Consider the following 14,641-nt stretch of genomic DNA (forward strand, 5'->3'; position numbering starts at 1 on the left):
TTATTATAACATTAAATCAAAATTAGTTTGCCCAAAAAGTATAAACAAAGTACGCTGAACTGGCATAACCACATTCTTCAACTCTATCAATTTTTGTTTTACGCGTTTTAATACTGTTTTAGACACATTTAGTATTATTATTGTTGAATATGAAAATGAAACATCTGTATTTTTGATTCTCCACCTAAAAAATAAGCTCAAAACTTTTCCGCATTCCATCCAAAGTTGTATGATTCGCTACAGCTTAATGCCTGACGAATCGTTCCTACATCTAGACTCATTTCTTTTATTTAAGCATCAGACCAATTTTTTTTTTTTAAACAACTTGCTCACTTAAGTAATTACTGTATAAATAAGTATATATAATAAAATTATTATTTTTAATTATTTAAAAAAAATATTTTTGAATTAAAAAAAGATATTCACAAAAATCCAATTTTAGTTTTAAATTTTTTAAATTGTATTTTTTTTTTTGTTTATGTAATTTTTAGTTGAATGTATAATATTTTAAGAATATTGTGCTACTTCTAATAGATTGGTTCCTCTCATAACTTCAAAACGTCGCTGCTGTTGAAATTTGCCGCCTCCACTAAAAATTTTAATTTTCGAAAAACCCTATCGATGTTACTTAATCGAACCACAAACCACAGCCACAATACGCTATTAATCGGAAACCTATAAAGTGTCATAACAAAGCTTTACAATAAGTTACAAGGCTGTTGTTTGGTATAGCGAATTGAAAATTTTCGTACAAATAACTAACTAAATTTTGACATCTTACTCGCTCTGTGAAAATGGACGAAATGAGATGAAACGCCTACACTCCATATAACACGATTTTAAATTCTAACTGATTCTTTCGCTTTTCAGCAGGAATAAAGGGATGTCCAACTTATTCCAGTGTGAGAGCGCTTCAAAATTAGCGTTTTTTATAACATTTTCCATTATGGCCAGATTGAACAAAATAACAATTTTTGGGCATTTATCAACCCAATACCCAACATTTAGTACGAATAAAAATTACCAAATAGTGGTTATTTATTATATGGAGAAACTATTTGAATATTTTAAAGAATATTATAACAACTGACTTTTGTCCTTTCAATACCCAATAATAGGATTTAAGCTTTTTAGCTCTCAATCATTAATTGTTTTTAATCATTTTCCATTGAAAATAATACTATGATGCTTCAAATTACAAAAGGTTTCATCAAATGCCTTTAAATGAACGATGCAACAAATCCCCCGTTTACATATTTTGCGAATCAGGCGCATATCGAGAAAAAACGCATATGCCAAAATTAGTAAACCCGCGATAAATCAACAAATAAATACACCAAAGACTTTAAATTTTACCAACAAAATGTTCACACTCCCGCCATGTGTGGCTACAGAGTATAATAGTTTTGCTCATCTAACGGTTGTTGTAAGACTTAAAACTAATCAAGAAAGATATGCAGGGTTGTTGTGGATCTAAGATAGAATTTCTTAGCTGTCAGAATTGCAAACCAATTCTGATTTTCAATGGTGTCACAGAATCTGTTTGAATTTTCGTCTTTTCGGACATACGCAAAACCAATATTTGAATCAGCTGTTTACTAATGTGACAAAACTTGCAAATGAATAGATTTGGAAGCAATCCTATTAAAGTTTTTAATGAGTTCCGCTTTTATGGAAGATTTTAAGAGATAGCATTTATCGAATGAATAAAGACGCATTTGGGTGTTATATCACGTTTCTTACGTTTTGTAAATCTTCTTTAAATATCCGGATTTTTTTTCCAAAAAAGTCAATAATTAAGACCTTTAGTGTTTTATTTTTATGATTTCCCCTATAGTAATAAAGATGAATTAATTCATAAAAATAAAATAACTTGATTTCTTAACTTACATTTCAAATCTGTCAGCGACTATATTTTTGCTTTGTTTCTGGTAGCAAAACCGATAAAATTGGTTTCTGTGACACCCAAAACCAATACAAATTCTATTTCGAACATCAACCAATAATATCTAAATTCATGACACCTACTACTTTTTTTTATCGGTTTCAATTTTGATTCCGACAACTATCAGATTCCACAACACCTTATATAATGTATAAATGTCAGGTATGATGAGACGAGTAGCTTTCCAGGTGACTGGAATCGCTGCCTTTAATTCAAAACCTATAAAAGAGGATAAATAAGCTTAAAATTAAGATACAAAATTTTTGTTTGCTTCAGGAGAACGTTGTAGCGAAATTAACATTACTATAACTTTTTAACTACATAACTTTTTTGATTTTGAGGTTTTTATAGCCCATTGGTTCAATTTTAGCATGGTTTTGAGCCCACAAGGTGCTCAGTTTAAACCCTTACTATTAATATCTTATAGATCAAAATTTGTATTAAACGAACCCTTCCGCCGCTTATGCCGTGGTTTTAATTCTCATTCTTGCCGTTTGATTTATCTTAATCACTTTTAAAATGAAAAGTAGTACAGGGTGGCTGATGAAAGCCGCTACCAAAAAAAATTAAATAACTTTTTTTCTATTTAATGAATCTGGTTAATTTTTTTTATTTTGCAGATTGACTTTTATATTTAACAAAAATGGATAACTGGGACACTGAAACAAGAATTTGGATTGTCCGCCGCTATCATGCACTGGAGTCCGTAGTTTCGGTTCAAAGAGAGTATAGCCGCACGTTTGGCGGCAATCCTCCGAGCAGATGGACCATAATAAGACTTGTAAACAATTTTGCCGAGCATGGGACAGTCAACAGAAGACCTTACCATCGAAACCCTTCAGTTCGAACGGAGGAAACAATCGCTGCTGTAGCTGCTGCCATACAAAACAATCCACGCGTTTCGACAAGAAGCTTATCTGCTCAAATAGGTGTAAGCAGACAGTCATTACAGTCAATTATGCACAAAGATTTGCATTTATTCCCATATAAAATTCAAATGGCCAACCAATTGAGCGCTGCAGACTTGCCGATTCGCTTGGAATTTTTCCAGAAGATGCTTCAAATGGTGGAAGAGGATGAAAACATGTTAAACTGTCTTTTCATGTCTGACGAGGCCCATTTCGATTTAAACGGCAACATACACAAACAAAATTGTCGAATATGGAGTGCTTCCAACCCACAGATACTCCATGAAACGGAATTGCATCCACTTCGTGTCACAGTGTGGTGTGCAGTTTCATCACGCTGCTTTGTCGGGCCCTACTTCTTCGAAGAAAACGGTCACACCGTTACGGTTACTGGAGACCGTTACTTGAGCATGTTGAGAGAGTTTTTCTATCCAGAATTACGCCGAATGAGAATTTCTTTTAACTCTGTGTGGTTTCAGCAAGATGGTGCAGCTCCTCACATAGCCCAACCTGTTATGACAGAATTGCGACGAAAATTTCTCAATAAGCTGATATCCAGAAACTCCACATTCCGTTGGCCATCCAGGTCGCCTGACCTTATTGCACCTGACTTTTTCTTGTGGGGTTATTGCAAACAGGAAGTCTACAAAGCAAAACCAACAAATTTGAATGAACTAAGGCAATCCATTCGAGAAACAATTGCGGCTATTCCTGTCTCAACTCTACAAGCAGTAATGAACAACTTTTTGGTAAGATGCCGCACATGCATCAACGAGCAGGGGGGGGCATTTAAATTCCATTATTTTTAAAACTAATTAAGCTATATTTAATAAAATTTAATGGGCTTTAACATGAAAAATGAATTCCATAGACTGAAAAAAAAATTATTTGAGTTTCTTAATGTAGCAAAATTCATCAGCAACCCTGTATATTGGTTTCTGTTAATAAATAAAATCAAAGCAAATTATTAGAACGTAATTCTAAATATTATCTGATGAAATTTTTGTTCGTGCAGATGAGCAATTTTAGATCGCTATTCTTGGAAAGAAAACTCTGTTTCCTTTCATCCACCTCTAGGAGCATTTGTGCAAATAGTGCCTTTAAGGTAGACACAGTTCTAGTACGAGTAATTAAGACATTTTCAAGATTAAGTTTTTGGAAGTAAAATAAGGATGGGTGCATAACCATTAATTTGGGACTTTTATTTAACAATCCAGTTATCGAACTCAAGATTAAGTTATAAGGTAGAAGCTTAATCGAGAAATCAATTACAATGTGTATTACTGTCAAAAAGGGATAACATCGGGTTAACATACCCCTATCTCCCCAACACCTAATATACTTGGAAGATTCTCAACTGGTTGACCTATATTATATATTTCGGCTAATATGTAAGATACCTTAGCAAAAATATTATACACTATGATTTAATACCTAAAATATGTGACATTGATCTACGAATTAATACAACTATTTTTTACTAGGTTCGTAAATGATTTTCGTAATTCTAACAGACGTTTTGCCGAATATACCGATCAGTGTATGATTTTTTATTTGTGTTCTGAGCAATGTCTGAAATTAGACATCCAGACCTTTTGCCATAAATATATGGTGTATACTGATTTCAAACTTTCCATCGGACTTTAAGCTGTTTAGGTTGGTCAAGTTGTGATTAAGTGGTCAAGGTTAATTATACCATGTTCCGACAAAAAAAACAAGTGTCCTCAGTGCCGTATACGATTTATAAAAGATCTGTTTTTGACATTTAGATATTCACAGTAGCTCAAGGTAGATTATGGTCACATTTTTACTTTATTAGTTATTTACACACCAAATAATAGTGATGTTTGAAATAAGCCTAATTTGGAATTTTGAGCTCTAGCTATTCAGAAAACTCCAAGCTTTTGAGCCAATTGAAGACGTGAATCGCTACGCGCATTGAGAGCGATTCCGGAAATTGACTTTAACGACTATTTCGAGGATTGCAAAAAAACGTTGGCATAAGTGTATTGCAGCTACAAAGATTTTGAAGAATAAATTAAGAATTTTAAAATTAAAAGCAAAGTTACTTTTTTTTGTTCATTTAGTTCATACATATAATATATTATTTTTACCATCATACCTGATCCATGGTACTCTGAGAAGATATTGCAAATGTTATATTGTCAAGCCCACAAAATGCCAATAATCAAAAAATAATAATTGCAGTGAAGTGCTATAACTCAATAATAAATCATAGTATGCAACTTAAATTTGTACAGGCGACGTTATTAAAATATGTTTGAACTAAAAGTTATTATACTCTCGCAAGAAAGTTGCTAAGGAGAGTATTATAGTTTTGTTCACATAACGGTTGTTTGTAAGTCCTAAAACTAAAAGAGTTAGATATAGGGTTATATATACCAAAGTGATCAAGGTGACGGGTAGAGTAGAAATCCGGATGTACGTCTGTCCGTCCGTGCAAGCTGTAACTTGAGTAAAAATTGAGATATCATGATGAAACTTGGTACACGTATTTCTTGGCTCCATAGGAAGGTTAAGTTCGAAGATGGGCAAAATCGGCCTACTGCCACGCCCACAAAATGGCGAAAACCGAAAACCTATAAAGTGTCATAACTAAGCCATAAATAAAGATATTAAAGTGAAATTTGGCACAAAGGATCGCATTAGAGAGGGGCATATTTGGACGTAATTTTTTTGGAAAAGTGGGCGTGGCTCCGCTCCCTACTAAGTTTTTTGTACATATCTCGGAAACTACTATAGCTATGTCAACCAAAGTCTACAGAGTCGTTTTTTTCAGGCATTTTCATATACAGTTCAAAAATGGAAACAGAAATCAGATAATAACCACGCCCACCTCCCATACAAAGGTTATGATGAAAATCACTAAAAGTGCGTTAACCGACTAACAAAAAACGTCAGAAACACTAAATTTTACTGAAGAAATGGCAGAAGGAAGCTGCACCCAGGCTTTTTTTAAAAATTGAAAATGGGCGTGGCGTCGCCCACTTATGGACCAAAAACGATATCTCAGGAACTACTAGACCGATTTCAATGAAATTCGGTATATAATATTTTCTTAACACCCTGATGACATGTACGAAATATGGGTGAAATCGGTTCACAACCACGCCTTCTTCCAATATAACGCTATTTTGAATTCCATCTGATGCCTTCTCTGTATAATATATACATTAGGAACCAATGATGATAGCGGAATAAAACTTTACACAAATACGGTATTTTAAAAATATGTAAATGACGGATAATGAAATCTTGATTATCACTTTATCATGCGATAGTATAAAATGTTCGGTGACACCCGAACTTAGCCCTTCCTTACTTGTTTTTATACTACATCTGGTATATAAGATTTTTCTAACAAATTAAATTAACGTGTTACCCAAGAAATTTTTTAGTTGTAGGTCAAAAATGGGCAATAAATACATACAGACAGCGACAATTCCTAAAAAAGTGGAACAAGGTAAAAAAGTATAGGTCCTGAAATAATGGATAATACTTTAACCAAGATTCGCAATAGACCCTGAAAAAGCGGACAACCTAGAATCATGAAAAATCCTGAAGCATTAGACAGTTAATTATCAGTTAGAAAGAAGCAAAGATGGCCCAACTCCAAGCACAAGCAACTGCATTGATGGTAATTATAAACAAGCAACAAGAGGAATTTATACAAATTTATCCTCAATCGAAAAGTGAAAATTTCCACAAGCAACACCAATTACCCAAAAAAAAGGCACCGAAAACAAGGCAAGCCAAAAAGGAAAATGGTTGTTGAATTCTGGAAAATTAACGCTAATTCAAAACGAACTAAAAGAAGAGATCAATAGAAACACGAAAAAATATTTAAGTATATACTATAGAATGGTAATAATTGTAAACATAAAAAATTAATCAAACACATACGAAAAGTAAAAATTTCCACAACCACAGCCAATAATTCCAAAAAAAGGCACCGAAAACAAGGCAAGCAAAAAAGGAAAATGGTTGTTGAATTTTAGAAAATTGACGCTAATTAAAAACTAAATTATAAGAGAAAAGAAAGCATCATAAGAAACATGCAAAAATAATTATTTAATAATATGTATAAAAAGGTAAACACAAAAAATTATTCAAACACAGAAAATAATGAATTATTATAAGCCGACTTCAAGCCTAGATGTTTTGAAATGAGGACATTTCATTTTAACAGAGGGGAGAGTTACGGAATGTATTCCTTATAATAGCAACAAACATCAAATCAACCTTTTGTTTCAGTAAACAGAATGCAGAAACAACCTTGAGTTGGAACAATTGAAATGCACTATCACTACAACAAACAATCCTAAACAAACAAGTATCAAAACAACATTAAGTTTGAATACCACAACAACCTTATCTTAAAACAAAGCAAATGTTTCTAAGCAAACAATATCTATATATGTATATAAAAATAAGTCCGTATATGTACGTCGCCGAACTAATCATAAACGCGTAGTGCGATTTCAACCAAACTTATACACTACATAGGCAGTGGCTCATATAAGTTAGCACATATACAAAATATACAGACAATTTTGTAAGTAAAATCTAATTCAGCAATATTTTGCATTGCTCAAGTAAAATTAAATCAAATAAAATTAAAGTTAGCACATATACAAAATATACAGACAATTTTGTAAGTAAAATCTAATTCAGCAATATTTTGCATTGCTCAAGTAAAATTAAATCAAATAAAATTAATTTCCAAAATTGCAATAACAAAACACATTTCGTCGGCACTATAACAAGCGGAAACCGAAGCGGAAACCGTGCCGCCGCAATGTGAGCCGTTTCACAACCAAACTGAGGTTCGCACTGGTTTTAGCTTACGTTATGATTATTTGATGTATAGAAATAAGTTCTAGCAAGTAAGAACTCGTACATATGTAAGTTTTTAGTAAGTAAGCAAAATTTGATTATAAAAACTAAGTAAATTTGTTGAATAAAGAGAGTTCAATTTTTGCCAGCAGCAAAGGTGCGTGCTGATATTATTGGTGGGCAGCATTAACTGGCGCCCGAGACTTCAAATTTAAATTGTCTATATCGGTTGAAAAAAGCAGCGTTAGAAAACTCTAAATCGCGCATTGATAAAATTGTTGTTTCCCGCGAGCAGAAAAAAAACAGCGTTAGGAAACTGCTGTTATCTAAACAAAGTGTTTAAAGTAACTCTAATCGCACATTGATAAAACTTCTGTTATCCGCGTGTAAGTAACTAAGCAGCTTAACAAAACTGCTGTTATCTAAAAACGTGCTCAAAGAGACTCAAAACTGTGCATTAATAAAAACTATCGTTGCCCCTAAACAAGAAGGAATCAACGTAGAAAAGCTGCCATAACACCAAGTGCTCAAAGTGACTCTAATACGACAATAATAACTGTGCAACTGAGAAAATTATTCTCGCAGCATATTCAACTGTGTAGACAAAAGTGCAAAACCACCAAGACAACAATCAAAGCCTGAACTGTGACGTCATCCACTCCCAAGTAGCGAAGTAAAACACCTCAAAAAGGAACAAGTGGACCGCCCGAAATCAGGATGCAGAAGCTGATACTCCCGATACTGTTGTAAGAATTAAAATTAAGTTATTCACCTTTTTGTAATCAAATTTATGTATTGAGCAATTTAAAATAAATTGTAATAAGAGCAAGATTATAACAATTAGCAATAGAAAAAATTGTAAAAACTGGTGAGCCTCAGTATGGAGCAAGTACAAGAAGCCATCACACACTTGACAGGCGCTATAAACGCGCAAATAGAGCAAGCTAAGATATTAAACAATAGAATAAATCAATTAGAAGCTAGAATCAACCCACACAGCGAAAGCGCTAACCCAAATAACCTTATTCACTTAACAGAGGCAGACCTAGCCGAAATTAGCAGATTGCCTGATAGTGTAAAGAACCTACCGACATTCGAAGGAGACCCGATCCAATTTATCTCCTGGATCCACAATGTAGAATCTATTTTACAGGACTATGAGGTGATAAGGACGAAGCCACTCTATAGAGCCATCTTACGGCACATTAGGCAAAATTGAAAGGTCCTGCGGATACGGCCTTAATATCATATAATATATTTGATGACGACTGGGGACAATCAGGAGTTGTTTGTCACTGCACTACGCAGACAACGCGACCAAAGGATCCTAGAACACGAACTAGGATCCTTATCTCAAAAGCACTTTAGCGTAGAGCAGTTCTATGCTCGAATTAATCACCAATTATCTTTGATAATCAATAAAATAAAGGGACAGGACTATTCCAGAGAAACTAGTAGCGTGCTACTAGAAACTTATAGGAACCGAGCCCTTGACGTATTTATCAGAGGCCTAAACGGTGAACTATCCAGGATGCTAGTCATCCAACGACCCAAGAACTTACCCGAAGCATACGCTTCCTGTCTTGAAATACAAAACATTAACCTAAACTTAACTATTCAATCAACCCAAGGAATATAGGTAGCTTAAGCCAAACGCAAAGAAACCAAATGAACCAAATGAACCAAAAACAGGTATTTGTACCAAGGGAATTAAACTCGTTCGAAAAAAATCAAATCTATAATAAAAATATTCAAACTCAAGCGCTACCTCCACCTAGGCCAACCCAACCCAAGCCTGGGGTCCCGATGGAGGTAGACCCTTCAATACATTCACAAAAAATAAATTATATGAACCGACCGGTAAATATACCTTTAGTAAGGCCATCCAACAGTTCTTCAAATATTCCTAGGAAACACCCAAAATTATTTAATATTCAAACAGAGGACCAAGAATTTACTGAAGGTGGAGAGTGCGAAGAAATAAATTTTATGACAGACGCCTCTCTAGTTTACCCCATCTAGAACTCACCTTAAAAATGGGGTACCTTAAAGTTCCTTATAGATACAGGAGCTAATAAAAATTTTGTGTGTGAAAAACTTTCAAGGAATTCCAGTAAACTTAGATGTCCTTTTGAAGTTCAATCAGCCATGGGTCCAGTAAAATAACCCATAAACTGTGTGGATCATTTTTTAAAAGTATAGGTATAACAAATAGGATTGATTTCTTTATATTACCTAATTTAAAGTCCTTTGATGGCATCATAGGTGATGATACCCTCAAAGAATTGGGAGCGATTGTAAACAGAAAAAATGACACGCTAACCCTCGGGGATGTGGTACTGCCACTAAAACAAAAAGTATCAAAACAAATAAATAATATTCAAGAAACGACCCATGAACAGGAGGTTAGGGAAATAATAAATAAGTACTCGGAACTTTTCGGACCAGTCTCTGACAGTGGGACAATCAATACAACCGTGTTAGCAGAAATAAGAACAACAAGTGAAGAGCCGATCTATACAAAATCATACCCTTACCCAACCAACCTCCGGAGTGAGGTAGAAAGACAGATAGCAGAACTTCTGGACAATGGTGTAATAAGGCCTTCAAAGAGCCCATATAACTCACCATTGTGGATTGTACCAAAAAAATCAGGACCGACAGGGGAAAAGAAGTACAGAGTTGTCGTCGATTTTAAACGACTAAATGCAGTAACGACACCTGACTCCTACCCAATACCTGATATAAACAACACTCTTGCTAGCTTAGGCGAGTGAAGTTATTTTACCACACTCGACCTTACATCCGGATTCCACCAAATCAGGATGAAAGAAAAGGACATAGAAAAGACAGCCTTTTCAACAGCCAATGGTAAATACGAATTTACTAGGTTGCCGTTCGGCTTAAAAAATGCCCCTTCCATTTTTCAGAGAATGATCAATGACGTTCTCAAATCTCTTATAGGGAAGTCCTGCTACGTCTATATTGATGATATTATAATAACAGGGAAAACTAAAGAAGAACATCTAAACAATATTAAAGATGTATTCGCGCTCTTGTGTAAAGCAAATCTAAAGGTCAATCTAGAAAAATCCAAAGTTTTCAAGACGAAAGTGGAATTTTTAGGGCATATCGTTACAGGAGAAGGTATTTTGCCAGATCCTGAAAAGATATCCGCTATTAAAAAGATTCCTGCACCTTCTAACCTTAAGGAATTAAAAGGTTTCCTAGGTTTAGTGTCACATTACAGGAGATTTATAAAAGACTTTGCGAAAATTGTCAAGCCACTTACAAATTTAACTAGAGGCGAAAATGCGCAAGTGAAAGCAAGTCAATCTGAAAGAATACAAATTTCGCTAACAGAGGAATGCTTAAAATCATTTCATGATATAAAATATCTGCTTATGTCTTCCGAAATCCTGGTATTCCCAGACTTCAATAAACCATTTATTTTGACGATAGATGCTTGGGGAAATCGGTAAAGATAGACCCATAACTTACATATCTAGATCACTCAATAAAACCGAGGAGAATTACTCCACAATTGAAACAGAAATGCTCGCCATAGTATGGTCCCTCGACAAGTTAAGGACCTACTTATATGGAGCTAAGGAAATAAAAATCCTTACCGACCACCAGCCGCTGACGTTTGCACTAAGTAACAGTAACAACAACGCCAAGCTCAAAAGGTGGAAAGCAAGGATAGAAGAGTATAATTATAAACTCATTTATAAACCGGGAAAAACTAACGTAGTCGCTGATGCGTTATCACGGTTACCAATAGAAATAAATACGCTCACATCCACAGATGAAAATTCACAACATAGCGCAGAAGAGGATAGCTCAAAACTCATTCCTCACTGTGAAGCGCCATTAAATGTTTTCAAAAATCAAATTGTATTCTTAGAAGGAAAGGAGGAGATAATTCACGAAGAACCTCATCCAAGGTACCACAGGCACCGCATTACATGTGAAGCTTACAATAAGGAAAAACTAATTGAAATCTTAAAAAGCGTTCTCAACCCATATAATCAATGGTATTAAAATCCACGAAAAATATATTTCATTATTACAGCAGGTATACCAAGAATATTTCTCACAATTTCGTATCAGGATAACACAGAAAGTGGTTACTGATGTCCCTGATGAGGAAGTTAATTTTAAAATAATAGAACAGGAACACAAAAGAGCTCATCGAAACGGTAAGGAAAATAAAGACCAGATATTGGAAAGATATTACTTCCCGCAGATGACTAAACTTATTAAAAATATACTAAGTCATGTGAAATTTGTGGATGTAATAAATACGACCGACATCCACAAAAACCCAAGTTACAAGCAACTCCCATACCTTCATACCCAACAGAAATACTGCATATAGACATTATAGAAATATCCGGTGAAAAGTTTATTACGTGCGTTGACAAATTCTCTAAATTTGCGAAATTTTTTAGAATCAAGAATAAATCAGTATTGCATATCAGGGATAAGCTGATAAAGCTTCTTCACTATTTTACTGTACCAAAGACATTAGTCATGGATAACGAGGGCAGCTTTATAAGCCCAATAACATTGAATTATTTAGAAGGATTAGGAATAGAGATCTATTTAGCACCACCCCAAAAGAGTGAGGTTAATGGTGCAATAGAACGTGTGCATTCCACTATTGTTGAAATAACCAGATGCCTCCAAGTGGAATACTCTGAATGCTCTATTAAAGAAATCATCAACATTGCAGTTGACAGATACAATAACACTATACACTCAGTTACGAAAAAAAGCCAGCCGACATTTTCTTTGGAAGAACGCAGATAATTAATTTCCAAGATCTAACAAACTTTAAAGAAATAGTTAATTCTGACCTCCGAAATGAAATAGCCAGAAACCAAAAAAATATGTTAAGTTATCATAACAAAAAGAGATCAAAAATAAAGAATTACGAACCAGGTGATACTGTATTTAAAAAGAACAAACAGATTAACGGTAAAACTAAACCTATTTTTATAAAAGAAACTGTCGCTAAAGACAATACCGTAACAATAACTACTAAAAATAATAGAAACATTCATAAATCGCATTTAAGAAACTAACAGGCATTTATCTTTTAGACTCTTACCGTACTGGACGACTGCGACGGTAGACACTTACGAATATAACAGCCCGCTCGTAACGATCAAACAAGTTCCTACCAGGTCTTACCCGCAATATTTCAGAATAACCTACCAGAAAATGAAATTAAATTAGATCAAACTATTTACATCAACTTCATTTAAATAATGTAAATAAGCTAGAACTCATAACAGCAAAAACATTCTTTCAGTTAGCTCAAGCTTCGTAGAAATTCTTGTTGCAATAACACTATCATTAGCTTTGTATATCATACTAAAACCAAAAAATAGGAATTCGTTTTTTATTCCACCAATAGTAGATTATCCACAGATTTCAGTAGCAAATGAAATTTTATCAGCGAGACGCTGATGCTTAAGAAAGGGGGAGTTAGCACATATACAAAATATACAGACAATTTTGTAAGTAAAATCTAATTCAGCAATATTTTGAATTGCTCAAGTAGAATTAAATCAAATAAAATTAAAGTTAGCACATATACAAAATATAAAGACAATTTTGTAAGTAAATCTAGTTCAGCAATATTTTGCATTGCTCAAGTAAAATTAAATCAAATAAAATTAATTTCCAAAAATTACAATAACAAAAACACATTTTGTCGGCACTATAACAAGCGGAAACCGAAGCGGAAACCGTGCCGCCGCAATGTGAGCCGTTTCACAACCAAACTGAGGTTCGCACTGGTTTTAGCTTACGTTATGATTATTTGATGTATAGAAATAAGTTCTAGCAAGTAAGAACTCGTACATATGTAAGTTTTTAGTAAGTAAGCAAAATTTGATTATAAAAACTAAGCAAATTTTTTGAATAAAGAGAGTTCAATTTTTGCCAGCAGCAAAGGTGCGTGTTGATATTATTGGTGGGCAGCATTTACTTATATGGTTTATATGAAGTTTGGTTGAAATCCGATAACGCATGTGTGTGCGGTGCTTATGTGAAGTGAGTGTGTTTTTGTTGCAGGCATTTTTTGTACCGCACACAGCATTCATTAGTACTGAATACATTTTGTTCGTTTGTGTATTGGAGTGCATTGCACGGAGTGATGCAAATAGCAATTTGTTATCATTTTTCTTTTCTCTTTGGACGTCATTAGTGATTGATCTTATCATAATCGATTTTTGAAAATATTAATTTCTTCGCATTTTTTGGTGAGTATTTTGATAAAAAGAAATTAATTTTCGTTCTAATCATCGTTTTAATTTGAATATTTTGTTAAAAAAAAATTAAAAAAAAACAATGATTAATGAGATAAAAATCGATTGTTTTGCCAAACAAGTGTTCTGATAGTTAGAAGTGCATCATATGATTTTGTGACATAATCTCAAATTCGATATTTTGTGAAAAAAATTAAAAAATTGAGTGATTTGTTTTTGTTTTATATATAGTGAGCTAAAAATTACTTGGATTTTTTGGCCAAAAATGGATTGGATTTTGTGAAAAAAATTAAAAAATTGAGTGATTTTTTTTTTGTTTTATATTAGTGAGCTAAAAATTACTTGGATTTTTTGGCCAATTTTTAATTGAATTTTGTCACATTTCCAGCAGATTTTCGTGTCTTTTCGTCACTTTTTGGTGCTTTTCGAGTGCAGACGATCTCGAACGTTTCATTTGCGCTTCCGAACGGTAAGACAAAAATTATTTCGATTTTTTGGCCAATTTTTAATTGAATTTTGACACATTTTCAGCATATTTTTAACAATTTTCGTATCTTTTCGTGACTTTTTGGTGCTTTTCGAGTCCAGAATTTACTGGATTTCACCAATTTATTACTGAAGTTCTTTATTATCTTTAGTTTAGTTTCTTC

General features: G+C 33.7%; 1 protein-coding gene across 2 annotated transcripts in view; it reads right to left on the reverse strand.

Moving 5' to 3' along the window:
- Positions 1-12,925, reverse strand: part of LOC120780329 (tubulin polyglutamylase TTLL5) — an 89,900-nt gene extending 76,975 nt beyond the window's left edge. The window contains exon 1 of one of the 2 annotated variants that reach the window (XM_040112623.1): positions 12,859-12,925. The gene's annotated coding sequence lies outside the window, so the exon portion shown is untranslated. Of the gene's footprint in view, positions 1-12,826 lie in introns of both variants that reach the window. The other variant, XM_040112622.1, reaches the window with a different exon arrangement.
- Positions 12,926-14,641: the final 1,716 nt, after the last annotated feature.

Source organism: Bactrocera tryoni, unplaced genomic scaffold (genome assembly GCF_016617805.1).
Source record: "Bactrocera tryoni isolate S06 unplaced genomic scaffold, CSIRO_BtryS06_freeze2 scaffold_25, whole genome shotgun sequence".
Classification (NCBI taxonomy): Eukaryota; Metazoa; Arthropoda; class Insecta; order Diptera; family Tephritidae; genus Bactrocera; species Bactrocera tryoni.